Below are 25,706 nucleotides of genomic sequence, written 5' to 3'. Positions count from 1 at the left end.
AACACATTGTATGCTTTATGAGCCTACTGATATGTTTTCATAAAGAATTTCAATTTTGGGAAAGATTAGAAAGATACTAAATCCAAATATTTTAATTAAATTATGGATAGGTTATTCCTATTGAAATAAAATCACATCAATTTAAACATTCTTTAGAAATTTCTCAGCCTCACAAACATTGAAAAGCATGTAACAATTTATTTACAAGTCTTCCCCCCTTTTTTTTTTGGTATCATTATGTTATATCTTGAATATAATTGTCTTGATACACTTATACTCTTAAACAATTCTTAAGTAGAGTGGAAAAATGTGATATTACTTAATTTAAAATATCATAAGTAATTTCTGCTTTCCCAAAAAATTTAAAATAGTGTGATTGCTTACTTTAATAATGCCTATGTTTAAGGAAATTCAACTATATCATAGATACAATTTTTGCCCTGTAACTATACATCCTGATTTTGAGGAAAGGAGTCATGTATGTTTATAATCTTTAGTACTTGCCATTGTCTACATGGTCAAGTTGAAGCTTAACCTGACAAGGTTGGTGAATAAATATCTACATAGCACCTGCTTGTGCGCTCTCTCTCTCTCTCTCTCTCTCTCTCTCTCTCTCTCTCTCTCTCTCTCTCTTTCTCTCTCTCTCTCTTTTACAAATATTATCATCCCTTTGATCCTTACAACAGTCCCAAGAATAGGTTATTATTATCTTCATTTTATAGTTGCAGAAACTGAGATAAACAGAAGTTAGCTACATGCCGAGGGTCACACATCTAGCAAGTGCCCAAGGTTACATTTGAACACATTTCTTCCTGACTCCAGACTCAGAGCTCTATTCTCTGTGTCACCTTGCAGCCTTTAAAAAAAAATTGGCTCCATACTTGTCAGTTTCTGATTTCTAACATATAAAAAGAAAGGCTATCTGCTTCAGTGTTCCTATTTGTAAAATGAGGATACTAAATTCCTAGGATTGTTGTGAGATTAAAATGAGACTAGAATTTGTGAAACATTTTTACGAACTTTAAAGTACTATATAAATACTTACTATTATTATTGCTGTTATAATTACTATAACCAATGTATAGTTTATCCAGGTAACAGTTACAAGATTCCTGCTGGCTCCATCATGTAACTAGCATGTAACTAGGATCAGAAATGGTATGTGGTAGATATAAAGAAAGGCAGGATTGAAACCATTACTTTTGAGTTCTGATACTTTAATTATGAAATTTTTTGATTGAATCAAACAATCAGAATTAGGTGTGAACAACAAAAAATACCTTTTTGAATTAATGAAAGACATTATATAAGTGACTGAGTCACAATGAGCAATTTGTATCAAAAGGAAGAGGTTATCTTAGAATTGAAGGGTGAGCTTCTGAGGGTCTGGATTCAAGAGACTGAAATCATCATGCTACTTGCAGCATATCCTTGAGAACAATGGTAGTATTGAACTATGTCAGAGAAGAACAATATTAAAGAGAGTCACTTATTAGTTATATAAGAATCTTGGAGCAAGAGATCCAGATCAAAGGAAGTCTCCTCTAAAGATCAACTCTTTCTCCAACTTCTCTCCTATCTATCCACAGACATTGTAATAAAATATCCTGTTTCATTATTCAAACATTTCCAGTAAGAAGAATTTTGCTTCAACTATAAAGAGATCAGAGGTTAGTTAAAGATAGATATAAGTTTAGAGAGAGAGTCTATCCTCTACCTAAGTGTTAATTTTTCCCCCAATTTTTAGAGAGACTCTGATTATTGTAAAACTTTTTTTTAATCTAAAATCAACTCTCAAAAGTTGAAAACAGAGCCAAATAGTGGTACCATAAGGGGAATTTTTTTGTCCTCAATGTTTAAACACAAGCTACTTAGTATCACGATTTACACGTTTGAGGTCTAACAAAGCATGAATAGCAGTTGGATAAGGAAGAAAAGGATTTTTAGATTTTAGTGTTTAATTGGGCCAGAAGGGTCAGAATTTGCAAAGAAGGAAGAGGGTATAGGCAGAACAGCATTCTTGGTTTGCTAAAATACTCAGGGTGGAGAAATTTGGTCATAATGAGAATGAAAGATAGGTTGGGGAGGAGCAAGACCCTAGAGGGAGATATAGAATATTAGGAGGTTGTTAATCTGATCAAGGAATTTTCTGAAGTAGACTTTTGAATGATAGAAGGATTAAGGACATGACTGTGACTGAATATCTGAGGAATAAATTATGGAAATGGAACAGAAAAAACAGAAGTTTAGGTATTTGGGGGAGGATGTATGTTGACATCTTCCAGCATGAGGAAAGGATTTAGGGCAGAGAAGGATAATTCGGACACTAAACTCCTCAGGTTTCAAACAAGTCTGGTCGACAAGCATTATGTACTTGCTGTGTATCAGACACTGGTGATACAAAAAAACAGTCCCTACTCACAGGGTAATATAGGAGACAATAAGCAGCTACTATGTACAAGCAAGATATCTGTAGAATAGATTGGAAATAGTCACAGAAGGAAGGCTTTAACATAAAAGGAGAATGGGAAAAGTTTCTTATAGAAAGTACGATTTTATCTGGGTCTTTAAAGAAGCCAAAAGGTAGAGATGAAGAAGCATTTCGGTCATGAAGGACCAACAATGGAAATGCATAGAGTCAATAGGAATAAAAGATGTAGTCAGAGCTATGCATAGAGAAGATTAATTGGACAGCTGAATGGAGGGTGGGCCCAGGGCATTGAGAACACAGGGAGACTGAACCGAAAGTTATTGCTATAATAGTTCAGTAAGAGGAAAAAAGTAGAAATGTCAAGAAAAATTTTCAGCGTTCTCTATGTTATTGGTGGCTATTGAAAAGTTTTGTTATATTGGTCCTGAATTGCCTATTTTTATAGCTCTTCCTATTCTTTTTTGCCTTCTTGTGGCTGCTCATCTGCCAGTTCCCATTTGTTAACCATTTTAAATAGATAGCTTAAGTTACATTTAGAAAGAATTTACATTTTTTTATTAATGGAATTCGAAAAGAATGAATAGTAAACAAAGAGTCAATTGCCATTTAAAGTGACTTTATATTTTAGGATTATCTCATTTTAAACTCATTTTATGGTGAATTCTATAATAATTGTTTTTTTATTGGCCCAAGTAAGTAAAATTGTCGTTGAAAGAAAGCCTAATTCATCTTTCCAGGGTACTGTTAATTGTAACTATCTTCTTTATTGATTTGTGTGATAGCCTCTGTTTCTTCTGTATTGGCAGAAATTTCTCTATTATGTGGTATAAAGTTGTACTTGGGATATTGCCATTTTTATAATTGTGTCTAAGAAGTCTTTTGCTTAGTGGCTTTTGACATGGAATTTAGATAGAAAGTAGATAGTTCTAGATAAAACATTTCATTGAATCAATTTGACATTTAGACCTCATCTTCATGATAGCCAGTAATTACAGTAATTATTGTACTGAAGTTATTTTTTTTCTGAGGTATTTATGCTGAATTTACTTTTTATGGCATTAATGGCATGAATCATGAGTTAACCCTGATTTAATACAGCATTTCCTCTTATTTCTATCTGCCATATATGTTTCAAATTATTCTACTAGTCAGAAAGATACAAATTTCAAGAGAGATTTATCACACCTTAATGCCTCTTAAATAACTTCTTCAGCAGGCACACACTTGGAAAGGTTTTGGGAGGTTGATTGATTTCGACATTGCTTCATGTTTTGTAAAAAACAAAGTCATAAAAGGGAAAGATGAAAAATTTAAAAATTCTTGCCAAATAATAATCATGAATATAAATTAATACAAGTTGGAATGCATTTTCTTGTGTATCTTGAACTGGATGACTTATATGCATTTCAAACTCATCAGATCCAAATCAGAATTTTCTGTCTTTCCCTCAAAACCTTCCACTCTTCTGAACTTCCCTATTACCCTTGAGGATACCACTATCCTCCTAGTCACCCAGTTGTTCTCAACTCCTCATATTTACTCACCAGTCTTTACCTTTCTATCTTAAGAGCATCTGTGGTATAAAAACCCTTCTCTTTATTCATTTAGCCACAACCATTGTTCAGGCAATGAAGGATCATTTTTATCTAGGGGGATCAGGAAAGGTTTTATAGAGGTTAGTGTTACTTATTTTGTTGTGAATGTTCCTTCCACATTTGAGATTCAGGCTCCTCTGACTGATCTGTTGCAATAATCCTCTCAATGGTTTCTCTGGCCCAGTTCTCTCTGCATTCCAGTATACTCTCTATCTAGCTACCAAGATGATTTTTTCTAAAAGGTAGATTTAACCATGTCCCATCCCTGCACAATGAGCTCCAATGGCATCCTATTTACCTCAGGATCAAATATAATCAACTTTATTTGGCATTTTAACATATTTTCAATCAAATCTGTACCTTTTTCCTATTTTTTCAAGTGTTCTTTATGCTTTTCATGTACTCGATAATCTAGTTATGCTTGCTTATCTGCAGTTTTTTGAACATGACTCTTCATTTCTGTTTCCTAATATTTACACTGGTGTTGCATACCAGGAAAACTCTTTGTTGTCTCTTCATTCAGGCTTTTTGCAACAATCAGCTCAAGTCCCTTCTTCTGCAAAAGACCTTCTTTGCCTCCTTCAACTCCTAATACCTTCTTCTTAAAGACTGTCTAATCCATTCTCTTTTATATTTGTATTCTTGATGCTTAGCACAATTGTTGACATGTAATAAGCACTTAATAAATCTGTGCTTTTCAGTCATTTATTCATTTAAATTGAATTAACTACTTTAAGTTGAACACAGTGCCTAAAATAATTCACATTATATAATTTGTTACCTTTATTTTCTTAGTATGAATGATTTTTCAATAGATGTAGATTATATAACTTCACAAGAAGTTGATATAACTAACAAAACAAATTAAAACATCACAAAAACCTCATCTTATGGTGGCCATGACTTATGATGTGATTGTCCACTTATCCAGGATGATCCTTGGGCAATAATCATTCAACAAGCATTTATTGAGTGCTTCCTAAGGGATAGATACCCTAATTCCTTCAGATACAAAAAAGGCAAAAAGGAACAAAGAAACAATCTTTGTCCTTAAGGAATATATAGTTCATACAGGGATAACCCTTCTACATTAGGACTTTGCCCATCATGGTTTCAATATATTGGAACAAGAAATTACATGGGAGTTGGGGGTGTTTTGTGGAAACTGCATGTAAAGGCTATAGCAGATGACACAAAGTTTAGAAATTCAGAAATCCATAAAATATGTGCATAGTACTATATAATATCAACATTTTTTTCTTTTACTACCGTAATAATTCACACTTCTTTGCTGGTATAAAGGGAGAGCCAAAATTTTTTACAAATATTTTCCAGGTTTATGAAGATTAGTGGGACACTGTGCTCCTAACCTTTATAATGTAGAAGAGATAACTGTACTTGGCCTGCACTTAAAGCCTTTCTACTTTAGTAGGCCCTGTCAGAGCTTATATCCAATTGGCATAGCCGTCTGAGATCCAGGAGCCCTAGAACACAGTGATACAGCAGGATATCACTTGAGTTGCTAAACAGCATAATTTCTTGACAAAAAAATGACAAAATATGACAGTTTAATACATGCTTTAGTTGGAGTATCAATGAAGCTATAGTTGCTGCTTATTTGTTTGTTGCCAAGAAAATCAGTACTGTCTGTCATTCTGTGAGAAGCCATTTCAATGTAAAGTGAATTGTTTTTAGTCATTTTTAAAAGGAGGGGATTGAGAGGGGATGAATATTAATAATAACTTTAGTTATAAAAGATGTCTTATAAATTTGATGTCTTGAAAGCTGAAATATTCTAATCATTAAGCTTAATTGGTGTCCTGACCTTAAGTAAACAGTACTAAAATAAATTTATTTTCTTTACTCCATTCCTCTCTTTGGTAGCAGTAGCCTAAGCAATTTATACCAATTATTTCAGAATGAGCTCAGATTACAAATGATTGGCCATTGGCATAGTCTCTGATTTGAATACTACTTTTTAAACCTTGTCTTTATTGCTGTTTGGAGTCATGTATTGCTGTGAAAAGCAATGGCAACAAGAGTTTTCTAGCTAAAGAGTTATCAGAGGAAACTGGAGAGTTGGGCCATACATGAAGATTTCTGTTCCTGTGTCCACCAAATAGCTAAGTATGGCAGCTTGATAACCCTTCATTTTAATAACCTATTATGTGTCCTAGTACTCAACAATTATTTCCTTGGTGTTCTTAGCTCCCCCTTAAATTAGGTTGTGATTTTGGCTCTTTGTTTCCCCACTAGACAGTACGTCCCTCTTACTTCTAGCTCCTACTTTTTTTTAGCTCCGTGGTCCCATATCCTTAGTTCTCAATAGTGTCTTATAATGGCTTCTTCATGCTGCAGTTTTTTTTTTTTTAACCTGTATCAGTCTGAGTACAAAGAGAGCAATTAGGTGATGCAGTAAATAGAGTGCTAGGTCTGAATTCAGAAAGACTTATCTTTCTAAGTTCAATTCTGACTTCAGATACTTACTATCTCTATGACCTTGAACAAAGTCACTTAACCCTGTTTGCCTCAATTTCCTCATCTGTAAAATGAGCTAAGGAAGGAAATAGCAAATCACTTCATTATCTTTGCAAAAAAAACAAACAAACAAACAAACCCCTAAACCAGAAAAATAGAACCCCAAACAAAAACCCAAATAGAGTCACAGACTCACATGTGACTGAAAAGAATTGAACAACCAATAAAGGACTTTTTGATTGACAACTTTCCCCCCATACCACAAACACACACACACACATACACACATGCACACACACAGACACACAGACATCCACAATCCACTTCTCAAATTGAGATTTCAAATAGCACTATCCTGAACTGACTCCCATGCAAAAGAAGAGGAAGGCACAGCCCATTTTTTAAAAATTGAGTTTTTATATTGTGATCATTCTATTTTCCAGGGCTATTTCCTCAGAGCTGAGAAAGCTCATTAAAGAGAGCTCACTTTTGGGGGGGGGGTGATTACAAGTCTTAGAATTGAACCAATCATTGGAAAGTAAGACTTTATGTTCCATATCAGTTAATTATCTGTTATGTGAACTGGCTCACATCTCTTGTACTTCCTGATGTTGGCAATATTTCAAGAATACTTTTAATAGGTTATTAGATATTTAGTTCATAATTGTTTCTTGGCATTGATAATTTCACTTTCTAGTAATAAATGTCTGGATTTTTAAAAAATACATGTTCATAATATATACATTCTCTTGAGAGTACTTAGATTTTTTTTCCCTCCCTATTTTCATCCTGCTCCCTTTTTTTCTTCTTGATTTATTTAATCATTTCAGTGATGCTGAACTTAGTTCAGAAGTTTATAGCTTACTACTATAGTTGATTATTGCTGTCCCATTACTATTCTATTTAATCTGAGTTAAATATAAGTTTAACCTTCTAGCCTCTTTATAAGCCCATTAGTTGTGATTTCATTCTCAATTTGAGTAATAATATATTCCCTGTGTGTAAGAAGCAATTTTGGGGGTCATTTTCCTGACCCAATGAATATTAGTTGGAATCAGAGGATATCATAGTGGGAGAACTGGATTTTCTATATAATAATGAACATTGCTATAGCTTAGTAACTCTTTTTCCTTCTCTTGTAGGGACACAGCAGTAGCATGGGAACTGAATGAAGGAATAGAAAGGTATTAGCATAATCTATGTTACTATAGTAACTCTAGAATACTGAGGAAGAATGGAAGTGTAAGACAGATATATTTTGGTGATGATTTTTAAAAATAAAACCATGAAGTATATCTTTCTAAAATTACGGTTATATATATATTTTTTACTACTAACAAATGCTTGAAGTATAATTTGTCACTACAGTGAAGTAACATTGTCTTTATTATATTTGCACCATCTGTTTACCAGTCTCAGTAATTTCATTCGAAGCCAATTCTTAATTATCCACAATAATGAGGTCATATATTGGATGAATCTTTGAATTCTATATTTTTCCTGCTCCAAAACCTTATTAAAGGCAATAATTGCAATCATTTACTGGTCAAACTGCAATAGCTTCTAGCAAAGTTGCAATAATGAACCCTCCCCCCCCCCACCTTTTTTTTTAAAAACTTCTGAGGGTACTAAGAAGCATTAAAGGAGTGAGGAAGAAAACACTACAGATAATAATAACTTATCTAGTACTTTTAGGTTTGTAGAGTTTCTTTTTTAACTAACATTATCTTAATACCCACATTGGATAATTGAAGCCTTCTTTAATTTGGGCAAAAGGTGACATTTTCTGAATTATAATTATATAAATAATTTTATGTATGTTAACATATATTCACATGTGTGTATATGTATACTGTGTAAGTATATAAATATATGTATCACATGTATGGCCCAGATACTTAGAAGTCTTAAAATTCTCCCTGCATGAATTTAAAAATATGGCAATGCTTTTTCCCCTCCCTGCAGTATTTTGTGTCTTTTGAGTTTCTTTGACCCACTGAATAGAAGGCACATATAGGCAATAGGAAGAATTAATTAATTCCTGGGCTCAAATCTTAGCTCTAAAACATACCAGTTTTAAGACCATGAGCAAGATTTTGGTTTGTTTGTTTTTATAAGACAGATTGATTAAGAATAATACAGAATGATAAGATGAATATTCTTCACACCACTCTTTACCTCTGATTCTTAACTGCTTGTTTTTAGCTTATTGTTGTAAAATGGTTCCTGAAATCCTTGAGGATTCATTGCTGTTTCCATGTATTTTTACTTGGACTACAATGCTGTTCCAAAGATAAGAAGAGTTGAATTCAGAGGAACAAGAAGATATTTAAAAGCAAATGAAAAAATTGCCACTGAAATTTTTTTGAAAATTTAAGTAATTCAATTTTTAAAAAATGTACTCATGTACAATTTTACCATAGTTTACCTCTTTGAAAAAGGTTTTATTGATGCTTTTGATCTATACATTATAATAAATTTATGAAAAAAATTAAGCAGAAGCAATTGATTGCATGTGACATATGCACTATTATGTTCTAATAGGTTTCTGTTTCTCTGTCTTAAGAAAGGAGAATTTTTTATTATCTCACTTCACTGGATTTTTCATTTTTCAGAGTATAACTTCATTTAACAACTTTTCATTGACATTGTGTATATCTTTTTTTTTATCTCTGCTTGGTTCATTCTCATGGCAGTTGAAAAAGATATTCTTCTATTTCTCTTAATTCCTCATATATGTTTTTTTTTACTACACAGATTATATATATATGTGTATATTTTAGTTATTCCCCAATCAATGGGATTCAGTTATGTTTTGGATTCTCTGCCACCATGAAGAGTACTGCACTGAATCTTTAACATCCTTTGGATCTGTGCCCAAAAACAATAATAGGATTGCTGAGGTAGAATATGGCCAGTATAGTCACTTTTCTTTCATAAATTCAAATTGATTTCCAGAAAGGTTAATTCATCTTACAGCTCCATTAACGCTATGCTTATTCTCTGATAGCTTCTCTAACACTGACTTTTGTCATAGGATACTGTTTTAAGATCTTAAAATATTACAAAGATTTGGACCTGTTTGGACTTCATTCTTACCTTATTCCTTTGTATAGTTAGGGACTTCTATTAGATGTAGAGCTAGATCAAAGGAGTTACAATAAAAATGAAAATATTTTAAGGAGAAAATTCATGGTTTCATTGGATGGCATGTTTTATTCTTAATTACTAGTACTTGTATTTTGTTATTGTTGTTGCCCATTCAGTATGTGGCAATTTTATCCTTTTATGAAAGAAAATCTGTGCTGTTTCTCCTGAACTGTATGAAAATGCACAGCTCTGGTAGTTACACTGGATGGTTTTGCTATAGTAATTAAAACACAGATGGAGCTCATTTCTCTCCCAAGTGTTTGATTGGCAGATATTCTGTGATCAACACTATTCTATGCTGAACACATCAGCACCATCTGCCTTCAGTCTGCTTGGATAGGATGGCCTCGCAGGAATTTCCTGATTATCACATGAGCTAATTTTAATCCTTTAATTTGAGAAGTCTACATCCCCCTTACTGGAGCTTCAAAAAGTTATAAGGAAAATCGTACAACTAAAAGTTTGCATGCCAATAGTGATACTATTTAATAAAACATTTGCTTATAAACCATTATTTTATATATCACGCCTTTTCTCTAATATAGATGTTAAAAGTTAAATATAAACCCCCCTCCCTTAAAAGGCAAAATGTTTTTAATAAACCAGAGGATGGGGCATCATATTTTCAGCTACTTTGGCCCATGGCAGTTTTAAATTGAAATTTTGTTTTCATTCATTAATTCAAATGAATGCACATTTTTATGCACCTACTATACACATACTTCTGTGGTAGTTGTAGTGGAAAGGATGCTGGATTTAGAGTCAGGACATATCTAGATTTGAAGTGCCCTTCCCACTTACTAGTAACATGCTAATAAACAATTCACTTAAACTCTGTGATTTCTTTTTAATTTCTCCATTTCCAAAATACCTACTGCACAGGGTTGTTGTGATGGGAAATAATGTATAAAAAGTCTTTGCAGATTTTAAAGCCATTATCTAACTGTTTGCTCTCATAGTCATCATCATCACTGCTATTGTTAGAAAAAGTGATTCCTGCCTTCAAGATTACAATCTATACAGGTCATAAGACATATGTACAAGCAACAATAATTCAATTATTTTATGCAGTATTATAGGGTAAGTGATTAGTGAGGGAGAAGTTACTTCTAGCTGACCAGGGAAAGCTATTTGAACAGGTAAAAGATAGAATGACCTGATGATTTTATGAGTCTCTTCCAGGCTTGGAGGATTGCACATAGAAATGCAGTAAGTTGGATAATGCAGACTGTCTGGAATAGGAGAGTATGGGAAGGAGGAGGAGGAAGTATGAAGTGTACCTTAGAACTACAGAATGTGGAGACTGTTGCAGAGAAGTTAAGCAAACTTCAGGCCCCAACACCAAGAAACTACTTTAATATGTGTCTCATAACCTTTACTCATAAATTGTTGCTTCAAATGCTGCAAAAGATTGTCATGATTTTTATGTATTGTATTTTTAAAAGCACTATTACTATTTTATATTTATCACAATTAAACATAATTCTTTAATATATTCATGTAGATTCATACATTATCAGTTTATTATCTTTTATTAAGAAATAACTATATGAAATGGCTTGGATGAAATGTATTCATCCAAGTATCTGTAGATGTAGAAGATGTAGAAGGAGATATTTTAAAATATATATGTTGTAAGAAAATATATTAAAAATAAATAGAACAAAGGCTTTTTATATTGCTTTATGAATAAGTATGTAGAATCTATATATAGCATGCACACAATATGCAATGTATATATAATATCTTGTATTCTCTTTTGCATATAAAATTAGATGCAGGAGAGTTGTAGTTGGTTTTTTTTTTTTTTTTTTTTTTTAATAAACCCTTAATTATCTAGTTAGGATGGAAAAGCATGATCTGCCATACTGGTGACATAGCAGGTTGAACTATTGCCTTAAAGTTGTCAAAACAAAGAATGCAGGTACAAGGAAATTCCAAAGAATGTTAGAATAATCTGATTATACTGGATTCTGTGTAGGATTCAAGTTGTAATAAAGATTAAGAATGACTTTTGGGGCCGTTTACAGAAAATTAGATCAGTATTTCATAGTATGAATATTTTCTCTCATCGTATGAGTGAAAAACAAGAAGGATTTTGGAGATGTGCCAGTAGAAAAATTAGAAAATAATTTTTAATTTACTGGAGTCTGTTATCTTTTGTGATAAGAAGTAGTTTTTCAGATAAATTCAGGATCAGCATTACATTTTCTTTTAGTCTACAACCTCCTAGATTCAAACCTGAAAGAACAGATTGCTTCTGGATAGGTAGGAGTGGGATGGGGAAGAAAAGAGCTTTTATTTTAATTAGTCAAGGATAGATTTATTCATCATTTAACTCATATTTATTGAGGGATAGCAGTCCCTTTACAACAGTCTAGGCAAGAAGTGATGATATCAGATGCAAAACATTATGCTAGTGCTGGCAGGGGATACAAAGACATAGAATATATAGTTCTTGCTTTCAGAGAATCTTAGAATAAATCATTGAATCCTAGAAGGTTAGAGCTGAAAGTGATCTTAGATGTCATCTAATCCAGTTTTATAGATGAGAAAACAGGTGGAGAAGGTAAGCGACATGCTTCAGGTTATTCAGCAGCTGCAGAGCTTAGTTTAGAAAAGAGAGGCTGAGTGTAGAGAGGAAGGCCACAAGTAATAGTTCATTTATTTAGTATTTTATGGTTTACAAAGTGTTTTCCTCATAATAAGACAGCCAATCTGAGTATATCATATGTATGTAAGAATCCCATAGAGCAGTTAGGTGACATAGTAGATAGTGTGCTGGCCCTGGAGACAAGAATATTCATTTTCTTGAGTTCAAATTTAGCTTTTGAGGCTTCTTAGCTATGTGACCCTGAGCAAGTCATTTTACCCTGTGTGCCTCAGTTTCCTTATTTATAAAATGATCAGGAGAAGAAAATAGCAAACTACTTTAGAATCTATGCCAAGAAAACCCCAAAATGAGATCATGAAGAGTTGGACATAATTGAAAAATGACAATAAAAGAAACCTTATAAATTCTCCTGTGAATGCAACTCATACAGATTTGTCCAAGATAACCCATTTGGCTCCTTATGGATCTGGGGAAGGTGCATTGGAGCTCAGGGAGGGGAAAAGGGTAAGTTATACTATTTCTTGCTCTTATAATTCCACATGCCCTACTTTCTAATGCTTAGATTATTTCTTGTAGAAATCCTTCCTTTTTATAAGGGTCCTTCCTCCAGAAAACTAAACTTTCCCCTAACTTCTGAATTTCTGAAATGTCTCTAACTTTGTATTTCTTATACCATATTTGCTTCTAATGTGTTCTTACCCTGTCCTTAGCAATATTTATGCCTGTCATTCTTCCTCTAGCAGATTAGAAACTCTAGGATGGCAGAGATAATATCTTCATAATTTTTTTTATCAATAGCAACTTGCACAAATTAAGTAACGAAGTATTCTGGACATGACCTCAAGAAAACCTGGTTTCAAATTCTGCTTTAGGCATGGGCAAGTCACTTAACTTGTCTGAGACTCAGTTTCCCTATCTGTGAAAGGGAGACAATAACGCTGTTGTTCCAGCCTCATAAAGTTTTTGTGAGCCTCAGATGAGATAGTGTATGTGTATTCATTCTCACAGGTTGAAATGCTGACTGCTCTGTGGGGGACAGGGTAAGAGCCTGAGCTTTCATGGACACATTTTGAAATTTGTGGTCTTCCTCAGCTAGGAAGAGATTCGGTGGTAGTTGTCTCTGAGCTAGCAGGTGGAGTTTCTAATGCAGCAGCAGATTTAAAAATCACTCTGTAAGAGTGACAGAGGGAGATAAATGGACAAAGGTAGATACAGGGGCACACATAAGGATTCCCAAATGCGCTAGGAGAGAAGCTGAAGCCAAAGGGTATTGCAATTGGGAGATCAAGAAGAGAGATCAAGAGAGAGAGGAGAACTGAACTGTATCAGGTTGAAAACAGATGATAACCACGGGAGTAGGGACGAGGATTCCTGCAGGCATCTTGGCATTAAGAACTTAAAACTGAAGCTGCCAGTTAAACTCTCTGTGTTAAGGACTGAAGAAAGCTCTGAAAGATTTTACTCCCCTGAAATTCCCCTTGACATGCCCGCCTATAGGCAGTAACAGGTGCTATATATAATTCTCCTTGTTACTTTTTAAAGTAGTTTGCCATTTTCAGTAGTACTTTAAAGGTGGCTTTCTTTAAAAATAATATTGATTTTGACTGTTTTTTTTTTAGTTCTAGATGTCTTTAATTGAGTACAGAGAGTACAAATGGGGAAATGGTAGTGACTCATCATTGTCTGAATAGAAAATAATTTAAATAGGTTAGGGTCAAATCTAGCCCTAGTAATCACCATTTTTGATCCAGGAGCTCTGAGCTTTTGTGATTTTATTAATAACCTGTATTTTTTCTAGCTTTCCAAAAGAGCAAAGAAAGGAATTTTGTCCATAGTATAATTATACTGTGGACTAAATGAGGGCCAGTTTTCCCCTAGGCTAAAAGCATGTGAATTGTAGTTCCATACAAGGTTTGGTTACTCAGCCATAAAACAAAAGGGAATAGCAGAATGGATTAGAAATTTCATTCAAACAATTTGTTGTTTTCAAGAGACACAGAAAAATAAAATAAGGGACTAGAACAGAAATGAATATCCTTCAGCTGAACTAAAAAATTACATGGGTAACAATCATGACCTCAAGCAAAAGCAAAAGCAAAAATAAATCTAATAAAAAGAAATAATTAGGGAACCTATGTTTTGCTAAACGGTACCATAGACAATGAAGTAACATCAAAAGTTTTACCCTAAGTTTCTCTTATAAAGACTTCATTTCTCTCTCTTTATTTATTTATTTATTTAATAGCCTTTTATTTACAGGATATATACATGGGTAACTTTACAGCATTAACAATTGCCAAACCTCTTGTTCCAATTTTTCACCTCTTACCCCCCCACCCCCTCCCCTAGATGGCAGGATGACCAGTAGATGTTAAATATATTAAAATATAAATTAGATACACAATAAGTATACATGACCAAAACGTTATTTTGCTGTACAAAAAGAATCAGACTCTGAAATATTGTACAATTAGCTTGTGAAGGAAATCAAAAATGCAGGTGTGCATAAATATAGGGATTGGGAATTCAATGTAATGGTTTTTAGTCATCTCCCAGAGTTCTTTTTCTGGGCATAGCTAGTTCAGTTCATTACTGCTCCATTAGAAATGATTTGGTTGATCTCGTTGCTGAGGATGGCCTGATCCATCAGAACTGGTCATCATCTAGTATTGTTGTTGAAGTATATAATGATCTCCTGGTCCTGCTCATTTCACTCAGCATCAGTTCGTGTAAGTCTCTCCAGGCCTTTCTGAAATCATCCTGTTGGTCATTTCTTACAGAACAGTAATATTCCATAATATTCATATACCACAATTTATTCAGCCATTCTCCAACTGATGGACATCCATTCAGTTTCCAGTTTCTAGCCACTACAAAAAGGGCTGCCACAAACATTCGTGCACATACAGGTCCCTTTCCCTTCTTTATAATCTCTTTGGGATATAATCCCAGTAGTAACACTGCTGGATCAAAGGGTATGCACAGTTTGATAACTTTTTGAGCATAGTTCCAAACTACTCTCCAAAATGGTTGGATTCGTTCACAACTCCACCAACAATGCATCAATGTCCCAGTTTTCCCGCATCCCCTCCAACATCATCATTATTTTTTCCTGTCATCTTAGCCAATCTGACAGGTGTGTAGTGGTATCTTAGAGTTGTCTTAATTTGCATTTCTCTGATTAATAATGACTTGGAGCATCTTTTCATATGACTAGAAATAGTTTCAATTTCTTCATCTGAGAATTGTCTGTTCATATCCTTTGACCATTTTTCAATTGGAGAATGGCTTGATTTTTTATAAATTAGAGTTAATTCTCTATATTTTTTGGAAATGAGGCCTTTATCAGAACTTAAGCCTTCATTTCTCAAGAATATTCCCAGTATAGAACTGAGACAAATTGGTAAAAATAAAGCCCTTCCCTAATTGATAAGTGATCAAAGGATATAAACAGGTAGTTTTAAGAGGAAAAAATAAAAGCTCTGTATAGTCATATGAAAAAAATGCTCTGTCACCATTGTTTAAATACAAATTAAAACAAATCTGAGACACCACCTCATACTTAGCAGAAATGAAAACTACTATAGGAGATGAGGAAAAAAAAGGTACACTAAAGAATTATTGGTAGAGTAGTGAACTGGTCTAATTATTCAGAAAAATAATTTGGAACTAGATTAAACTCTGTATATCTTTTGACTCATTAATACCACTACTAAGTCTATATCCTAGAGAAATCAAAGAAAAAGAAAGGACCTATATGTAAAGCAATATTTATAGTAGCTTTTTTTGTGTGATGACAAAGAATTGTAAAGTGTGGGAATGTTCATTCATTGAAGAGTGGCTAAACAAGTTGTGGCACATGATTGTGATACAGTGTTACTATGAAATGATAAAGAGTGTGATTTTAGGAGAAACATGGGAATATCTATATGAATTGATGTGAAGTGAAGTGAGATTAACTGGTAGATCATTGTGCACAGCCATGCCATAATGATGATCAGTTATGAAAAACTTGGCTACTATGATCTAAGACAATTGCAAAGGACTCATGAAGAAAAATACTATTTATTGCTAAAGAGAAAACTGGTGAACTCTGAATGAAAATTGATATATAATGTTCTCACTTTGTATTTCTTGCTTTTTTTTGGCAGTATGGCTAATATGAAAACATGTTTTGCATGGTTTCACATGTATCATTGATATACTGCTTGCCTTCTTGGAGAGGAAAACATGAGAGGGAGGCAATAAAAGAATTTGGAACTCAAAAATTTTAAAAGAATATTAAAATGAATGAATAATAATTTTTTTAAGTATGACTGTTCAAATGCCAGAAAGGTGGAATGTCAAACATTATATCCAGAGCCAAGCCCTATGGGATGCAAAGATCCTAGTTTGGAAGTGATAAACTCTGAAGGGGTAAAAGTGATCCTCAATCAAACTTTGCTCTAAACAACAATCTACATGCTACTCTCATATGTAAATATTTTGGAAACCTTAAAATACTATTTAAGAGAGAATAATTTATTTTTGTCATTAGCTCCTAAACACATTGACCTATTAGATATTTCTCAGTACTCATTTTGTCAAATATCAAAGTGTAAAAAAATTTTTTAAATGACCATGTATATAATTATAGTCTCTGTATTCAGATATAACATGCAGTAGAATTCTGAGGTGCTCATTGGAGATCAAGATATAAGACAAAATTCTCAGAGGCAAGATCTTTAAAATGTGAGGCATAATCCATTTGGGTAAAAGACACAATCCAGGATGATAGCCAGAATCATAACGTGGAGACACAAAGATGACAATTCAGAACAGAGTGTAAAAAAAAAAAAAAACATAATGGTTAGCCATCTAAAAAGCTAATTTCAAATAGTGAGGTTCTTGCGATTTTATTGTGATTGTTTTCATTTTGGTAGAAAACATTGACCTGGGATCTATTTTGGAGGCAGCTGGTAGATGGAATGTTGGGCTTAGAGCCAGTTAAACCTGTGCCCAAATCTAGTCTCAAACAATAACTGTGTGACCTTGGACCTCTATTTGCCTCATTTCATTTTCCTCAACTCTAAATGAAGATAATAGAACCTATTTCACAGGGTCATGAAGATTAAATGAGATAACATTTGTAAAATGGGTGGCACACGGTAGGCATCATGTTAATTTTTATGCCCTCTTTTCCTCCCATCTAGCCTTAGTAGGAAAAGTAGCCTAGATGTTAATTGTAACACTGCTTCATACTGTACTGATGAGCCCTTCATTGAAACAAATTTTGGAAAACAAGAATAAGGGGAGGGAGAAGGAAGCACAATTCTTACTTTGAATTAAGCTACTAGGAAGTAGTAATCAGTATTCTCTCTTCTGATTTTGCTCTATGTACGAAAGGAAAGTAGAACTAAAGTTGGATTGGAAGAGCATTGCAAGTGATAGTGGTAAATAATCTTAGCTGATAAAAATTGGAGGGCCAAGAAACCTGAAGTTAGCTTATAATAGTTATCTCTAAAATTTTTTGATCCTACATGTATATCAATAAAAATTATTCATATAATCAAAATATATATACATATATATATAATTCTTTTTAAATAAATATATACAAACTACTATACTAATAATTATATATCATAAAACCTTTCAAATAAACATTTTTTAAAAGGGTGAATAACATTCATACAGTATTTTATCCTAAGTCATTAGGACTTTATTTAGAAAGGGGAGTAATTTGGTCAGTGTACTTTAGGAAAATAATTGCAACATATGAAGAATGAGTTGGAAAGGAAAGAGTCCTGAGTCTAGAAAATCAATTAGGATGCTCCCATAATAGGTGAATGAGAGATTAAAAAGACATAAACCAGGGGAGTAGTTTGTGAGAGGCATGTGCAAAAGAAATAGAACTAGAATTAAAACAACATGGCTGATTGGATATATGAGATTAATCTGAGTGAGGAGCTAAAATGATACCAGCACTGACTAGGGATTACTAAAGGTTGGTAATATCTCAATGCTAATGAATAATTTTGGAAGATTGGTAGAGGTAGGGTATAAGCAAATGTATAGCTTCCGTTGTGAAGACCACAACTCATTTATGCCTTCTTATCTTGTGCAGCTCAAAGTATATTATTATTTATTATTCAGAGAATAGGGTCAAGAGATGCGTACTGGAATCATGAGGTAATAAATGGGGAAAGAGTAGATAGAAAGGCTGAGCAAGCATGGAATCTTCTCAGTGGTGTTTGTGTAGCACCTGCCATGCTAGCTCTAGTAATAGCAAGTTTATAATTTTCCTGAGGAGCTAGTGACCAAAGCAGAAGTGGAGATGTTGGTATCTTCTACTGCTAAGGAAAGAGGTATAGAAGGAGAGTATCTGGTGATAAGAGGAGGTATGATTGTTGATGAAACTCTATCATAAGCCCCAGTGTCAGTGATAGTGGCGAGGATAAGAGATGATTCATCTTCCCATTTTCTCAGTGATTGATCACATACCTGATTGGGGTCAGGCTGCAGCCTCCTATGTGCCCTCTATTTCTCCACTCATTCACTCATATGCCCCACTTTGGAGAAAGCTGTTATTGAAGATGGCACAACAGGTCATTTATATTTACAGCCCAACCTATTAAGGCAGTTTCTTTTTAATGATGTTCCTCTCTAAAAAATACACATACACAGTTTGCATCTATGATTCTGAGGTACATAAGATATATTAATGAATACTTCTAAATTCCCAGACAATTGTTGGTCATATAAATCTGCATCTTTTAAACTTTCCAAGTCACAAAATAAGGAGAGGTGGTTAGAATAATATAGTGGCAAACACCACACCATTCTAGGCTCTAGCGAAACAAAGAGAAAAAAAAAAAGTAGCTACCTTCAAGAAACTTGCATTTTATTGGGAGAAACAACACATAAACAAAAGAGCAAAAAATTCATCTCAGAAAACTTATATGTAAAAGTAAGATAATGGATGATGATCCTGCCAAAAAGGAGGATAGGGTGGGGAGAGCAGTGTCACAAAAACCCAGGGATGAGAACATCCCCAAAGAGGCTGTGTTCACAGAAGTAAGCAAAGATAAAGATGTAACAAAAAAAGAAAGAGAAAGAGAATTCATTGATGACTTTGAAGAAAACAATTTCTATTGAGTCATAGAGATGAATGCTGGTATGCAAGGCATTGAAAAGGGAGTTGGAAGTTAAAAAAAGGTGGAGGCAATAAATGTAAACAGTTTTCCCTAGGAATTCAGTTATGAAACAGTTGGAGCATAATTACTCAGAGGTATGGTAGCATCAAATGTAGGCTTTTTAAGGATGATGGAAATCTGGGTATATATGTAGACAGGAAGAATTAGTCAAAGGAGAGGAGAAATTTGAAGTTACAAAGGCAGGAGATGATCCTTGAAGAGACAGATTTCTGGAGGAGATGGGTACAAATAGGATCAAGGGATTAAGTACAGGATTTGACAAGTAGAAGGGTCACCTTTTACTCAGAGACTGGATCAAAAGAAAAAGTAATGATGTTGGGGTGATTTTAAGGATAGAGTTGAGCAGAGGGAATTAGAGAAAAACAGTCTTAATTTTATATATTAAGAATTCCGAACTTCATATTCTTTCATTCTGTTCTAACATAGCACAAATAAAAGTATATCAAAATCTCTAAGTGTGCATCAAAACGAGAGGTTCTTATAATGGATTTTAACATAAATAGCCAGCATCATTTAAGCTCTTCCACAAATTCTTCTATAGGATGTGACATAGATTTTTTTGTGGGATATTTAAAATTGAGGACAAATGACTAAAATTTTATTGTTTAAAAATATTAGTGAGGGCAGGGAAGGCAAAATTTGAGTGGGAGTTGTAGGGAAGAAAAAATAATAGGGATATAGCAATAAAAACTATTTGATTATACTAAAAAAACAGAATATATATATTATTTTATTTTCTTTATTACATAAAAAGTTACAATTCAGAATATATATACATATATTGCCCTAATTCTGAATTGTATGTATGTATTTATGTAATATATATGTATACATATATATGTACATCTTTATGCATATGTATATATCTTTATAAACTTGTCATACTAGAAGAGAAAAAGAAATAAGACAAAGCGAGGGAGGATGTACCTGGAAAATGTGTAAGTATGGAGGTCAAAACCTTCACTTTGATCACTTAAAGGAAGTATCTGAATGGATACTCCCTTCATATATGCAAGTAAAAAGAACAAGCATTTATTAAGTACCTACTGTGTGTCTGGCACTGTGCTATGCATTTTATAGTAACTCATCCATAATATAGTATTAGAAGATGCTGGGAAGCTAAGTGATTTGCCTCTGGTCACAAAATTATACATGTAATATGTGTCAGAGGAAGGATTTGACATCGTAGCTTCTTAATTCTAAAGTCAACGTTCTACTACCGTCTTATAATGTCTCTTGAGCTCTATAATCATTATAGAGCTTAATATAATAATAATAATGCTTTTTATTATTCACATAATTAATATAATACTTATAGTTTCCTGAAGCCCCAATGTGGTTTATTCTAACAAAGGGGTTCTATTCTAGGTTCACATAGAAAAGGGATTTATCCTGGAAGATGACCTTCCTCCAAAGAGAGGAGTCAGGGATTTTCTCATACTTTCTCTGATTTGTGTCTTGTGTGGCTGAGTGTTTCAGCCATATTTGTGCACCACCCTCCTCTAGCTCTGGAGTCAAATCAGCACTGCCACTACTATCTGTATTGATTCTTGTTTTATATAACAGTTCCACTTTCCTTTCTGATTAGATCCATTCCTGGATGATCTATGTCATCTGTGCTTTAATTAAGTTTCTAAGTCACAGTAAAAGTGTCTTTCTAAACCAAAATAAAGAGGCTATCCTACACTGATAACTCATCATAATATGGAGTTGACTCTTCGCTCCCAAAATCTGTCAAGGAAAGTGTAAGTTCCAGCTAGAAAGTCTTCGGATACAATCCCAATAATAAAATGTGGTAGGGTTTTTTCTTTTTCTTTTTTATTTATGAATCATTCATATTAAATATATATATTTCTCTATAGTAGGATGTTATAAATTAATATTTTGACCATTTCATCTCTTGAAACCATATAATACAATGTCCTTCTCCCCATAAGAAAGTTTTCAAATAGTTATATCAGAAATGTAAAGAAAAGTCTCATTTCTCTTAGTTCCCCAATATTTTTTGATCATGTATTAAACCTAAGCGATGAGAAACTCATGACAAATTAATGACTGAATAAACATTGTTCTCTAATCAGCTGATGTGGTTTTTGTCTGTTTAGGTGACCTGAAGCTTGGAAAAGATCAAACAAAGATGACAACACATGTCCAGGGTGAGCAATTAAAATCAAATAGATTACTTTTTTCAAAGTAAGAGATTTATGACTCCCCTCATTTTCCCTAGTTTCCTGCCCTCCCTCAACTCATACCCCCAGGGTGTATATATAGAAACAAAGCTAATATAGGACTCAATTGGAATGGTTTGAACTGTGTTCTCAGTTAGGTTAACAGCCATCTGTTCTATATCCTTTTTATTTAATTCTTGTTGACTAAATAACTTTAGGACATTTAAACTCTGGGAATCCTTTAAAAAAGGCAGTTTGTTATCATCTTATGATTCATCTGATAATTTAATCATAGAGATTAGAACATATTTGTCTGGTACAGATTTATTTGTTTTACAGCAGATACTGAACTTGGAAAAGATATTTAAATAGTTTTGACTCTGCTTTTAAAATGCTAAAATATTTATTAGAAATTCACCTTTGTAATAGCCGACTGAATATGAGGAATTGATATTACTTATGCCTTATCAATTCTGTAATAGACAGTATTATGTAGTGAGAGTGAACTCATGTAGATATGAGGTCAAGTCTGATTTTATGACTGGCACAAATCATTTAAACTTAGTGCTTTAGGGTAGTGGTGTCAAACAAATAGAAATGCTTCCCTGTTGGTGGCATATTGACTTAAAATTATTTATAAATTAACATTATCAAGTGTTATATTGTATTTTTTATTTATTTTGTTAAACACTCCCAAATTATATTTAAATCTGGTTTGGCCTTGTTTTGGATATTTCTGCTTTAGGCAACTCTTTTAAGATTACACATCGAAGAGAAGGTACCAGCATTGATAGAGGTATCTTCTTCCCTTAGGATAAAATTGCAGGTCCAATTCTTATCATTATTGCCAATCATGTTTAAAGAATAAGCATTAAAAAGGGAAACATTTAAAATGGCATTGTTTTTATTAAGTTAATAGGTTGTGTACAGAGTAGTCATTCTGATTCTTAATTCAAGAACTTAATGGCTTTTTTACCTGGGAGAAAAGTTATGTTAAGTTACAGGAAGTTGGTTAAAGATTCTGCCAATTATATACATCTTTAAAATAATAATAATAGATAATATTAGTTCAAGTTTGTTCACACACACACACACACACACACACTCATATTCTGTGTGAAGACTTCCATAATCTGATCCTTGATTTACAGTATCTGTTTGAATTATTTTAATGAGATTCTGAAAATAGGATTTTATAATAAGATGTTCAGTAAAGTTTATAGCTCTGTTGCATCATTTTTATTCTTTAAAACATTTTCTTATATGTAGAGGGATGAAACTCTGAAAAAGGTGTGCTTGAATCAGACAACCAAGCACTTAAGGCTAAATACCTATTCAATGTGAGACAATGACTCTATTAGCATATGTTTGGATAAAATGGCTGTTCTCACTGTTTGGTGCTTACTGATTTGGTGTTTGGTGTTAAGATAATCATAGACAAGGATTTGAGGATGGATGAGAGGGAAGCCAGAGAGTCACTTTGCAGCAGGACAAGGAAGAGAGATGCTGGTGGCTCTGGACTCAAGAATCCAGGATTCTGCTTGGCTGCCTCTTTCACTTCTCCCCCCAAAGACCAAGGGCTTTGTTTTATCCTGACTCTGACTGACCCTGAAGCCCTCCAGAGAGCTAGTCCGTACTTTACATTTGGACAATTGGGAGTTGCCAACTCAAAAGAGTTATTTCTTTTAATAGGTATAGTTTGCTGAAATTTCCTTTTATCAAGAAAAAATCTTTAAATATGCTTTCTTTCATTTCCCCCAAATACATATTCATTAATTATAATAAGAGGAAACATTTGGAAAAAATTGCTTTATAAATAAATATCATTTTATTTCATCTTCACAACAAACTTTTTGAAGTAGGCTCTATTATTATCCCCAATGTTACAAATGAGGAAACTGAGAAAAATAGGGTAAGTGACATTGTCCACAATATCACATCTAAGTAAATGTCTGAGGCAGGATTTGAACTAAAGTACCTCATGAGTAAAGGGTCAGGGGTAGAAAAATGATCTCTTGTATATTTGAGAAAACTAATATTTTGTCTTTTGATACTTCCTCCCATTTTTGTGCCTAATTCTGATTTGTTATGACTACACTTAAGAAAGTTTTTTTCTTCTTCAGTTTATAATAGTACATAATAAAAGTATGTTAAATTACTTTTTGAATGAGAAGCGGGAAAGAGATATTAGGGCTTCAGAGAAATGCAAATACAAATAATGTGAGACATCTCTTAATCATTTTCATGGGAATGTAAAGAATCAGACTTAAAATTTTACAAGGTACCATGTTTCTGGATTTTTTTGAAATATGACTACTGATATAATCTATTTTCCATGATATTGTAAAAGAAAATTGTGTGTCTAATCCCACATACTTCCTTACTGGGTTGATGTAAAACATTCATCAAGATGCCCTATTAGCTCTTAAAGTTACAGAAAATATAACACCCCAAAATGGGAAGTTGAGGGAATTTAAAAGCTCCTGCTATTATTGTACCTATGTGAACTCCATTGAAGTTCAACACTCTATACTAAAAGAGGACAAAGAGTACCATGCTGCTCTAAGAATAATCTTATATATTTATTGCTTCCTAAAGCCTTTAGAAAATTTTTGCTATGTAATCATAGACCAAATATAAGACTATATACCAAAATTTGGTAATTATTCTAACAATTGGGGGACTTTCATGTGACTATTCAAAATTATACAATATTTATAATTAAATTTTGTTTTCTGTATCTAAAATTCATTAAAATTGACTCAAATGAGTAAATGCTTATATTTAAAATTGTTTTTTCATTCTACCATCTTTTTTTTGTAAATAAGATGAACTTTCTATCATTGGCATGTACGGATATTAGTCACAGAAAATGAGAGATTTGCCTTCCCTAATAGGTATTGTCCTCTTTTCATTAGATTAAAAATACTTAAAACAGGTACTCTGTGAATTAGTAGCTTCTAGTAGATGGTCCCAAGGAAGGAAGTAGTCAATCTCCTTTCACAGAAAAAAAAAGCTTCATTTAAAAATTTTAATAAAATTTGTTTGTAGATGTTTGTAGTCTGGCTTAAAGAATGATGTTTTGTTTGACTAATCACAGAAATAAGATTGTTATGAAGGTTCTGGATCTGTCTCCTTCCCTTTTTTCTCTCCTTCATTCCTTTCTACATTCCTTGACTTTATATCTTCCTCTTTTCTTACTTTCTTTGTCTTTTTTCAAGACATTCTATGAGGCATTACAGGGAAAAAATAAACAGCATGTTATCCTTACAACCAGTCACTTATTTTGAGCTAGTTAGCATTTTTCTTTTATTTATTTAATTTATATACATTTCAGATTTATGATACTGCTTTTTACTATATTGAAAAGTTTAACTTAGGGTAATAGGCTGAGTACTCTATAAATACATTGGTCTTTAAAGATATCAATTCTCCTCTAAATATTTATTGTCTTATAGTTCTTGAAAAGTTATAAAACTGGTTGACACTCTTGAAACACAGAGACCTCTAATCTTATCTTCTTTAGCAAACAATGGGTAAATCAGTGAATGAATGAATTACTAGGAATTTTAAAGAGGAATTCTGGGTAAAAATGAATAAAATCAGTTATTTCTGATTTTGTCCTATGTACATGTCTTTGGGAGGAGGAAGAAAAATACTGTTATATGATATTATAAACTCAAAATAAAGTTTAATATTCAGCTAACAAAAACTGAAAAATGTCTTACATTTTATAAAAAAGTATTTGCACCCATATTTACTGAAGTTCTTCAAAAGTCAGAATCAAGTATTTAGGTTTAAGAAAATAAGATTTATATTAATTCAGAACCTATTAATTTGTGATCTTAAAAAACAAGTTTTTAATTGAATCCAGTTCAATCAAACATTCAACCATTAAACACCTTCTATATGTGGGTTATTTGATTTATCTGGCTCTTTGTGCTCCTATGGACCCAGTGGAGGGGTCTAGGTGGCTCAGTGAATAGAGCCTGAGGTCTGGAGTCAGGAAGATCTGAATTCAAGTGCAATCTTAGATGCTTACTAGCTGTGTGACTCTGGGCAAGTCATTTAATT

At 33.1% G+C, this 25,706-nt stretch overlaps 1 protein-coding gene across 6 annotated transcripts in view; it reads left to right on the top strand.

Annotated features, from left to right (window-relative positions):
- The window catches only part of PAM (peptidylglycine alpha-amidating monooxygenase), a 362,537-nt gene that overhangs the window by 58,535 nt on the left and 278,296 nt on the right, over nucleotides 1–25,706 (top strand). For 5 of the 6 annotated variants that reach the window (XM_031968924.1, XM_031968914.1, XM_031968908.1 and 2 more), the window contains exon 2: nucleotides 21,570–21,620. The gene's annotated coding sequence lies outside the window, so the exon portion shown is untranslated. Of the gene's footprint in view, nucleotides 1–7,646; nucleotides 7,689–21,569; nucleotides 21,621–25,706 lie in introns of all 6 variants that reach the window. The other variant, XM_031968895.1, reaches the window with a different exon arrangement.

The sequence above is a fragment of the Sarcophilus harrisii genome, chromosome 1 (genome assembly GCF_902635505.1).
Source record: "Sarcophilus harrisii chromosome 1, mSarHar1.11, whole genome shotgun sequence".
NCBI lineage: Eukaryota > Metazoa > Chordata > Mammalia > Dasyuromorphia > Dasyuridae > Sarcophilus > Sarcophilus harrisii.
Note: the sequence above shows the minus strand (reverse complement) of the source record. Positions and strands in the feature narration are given on the sequence as shown.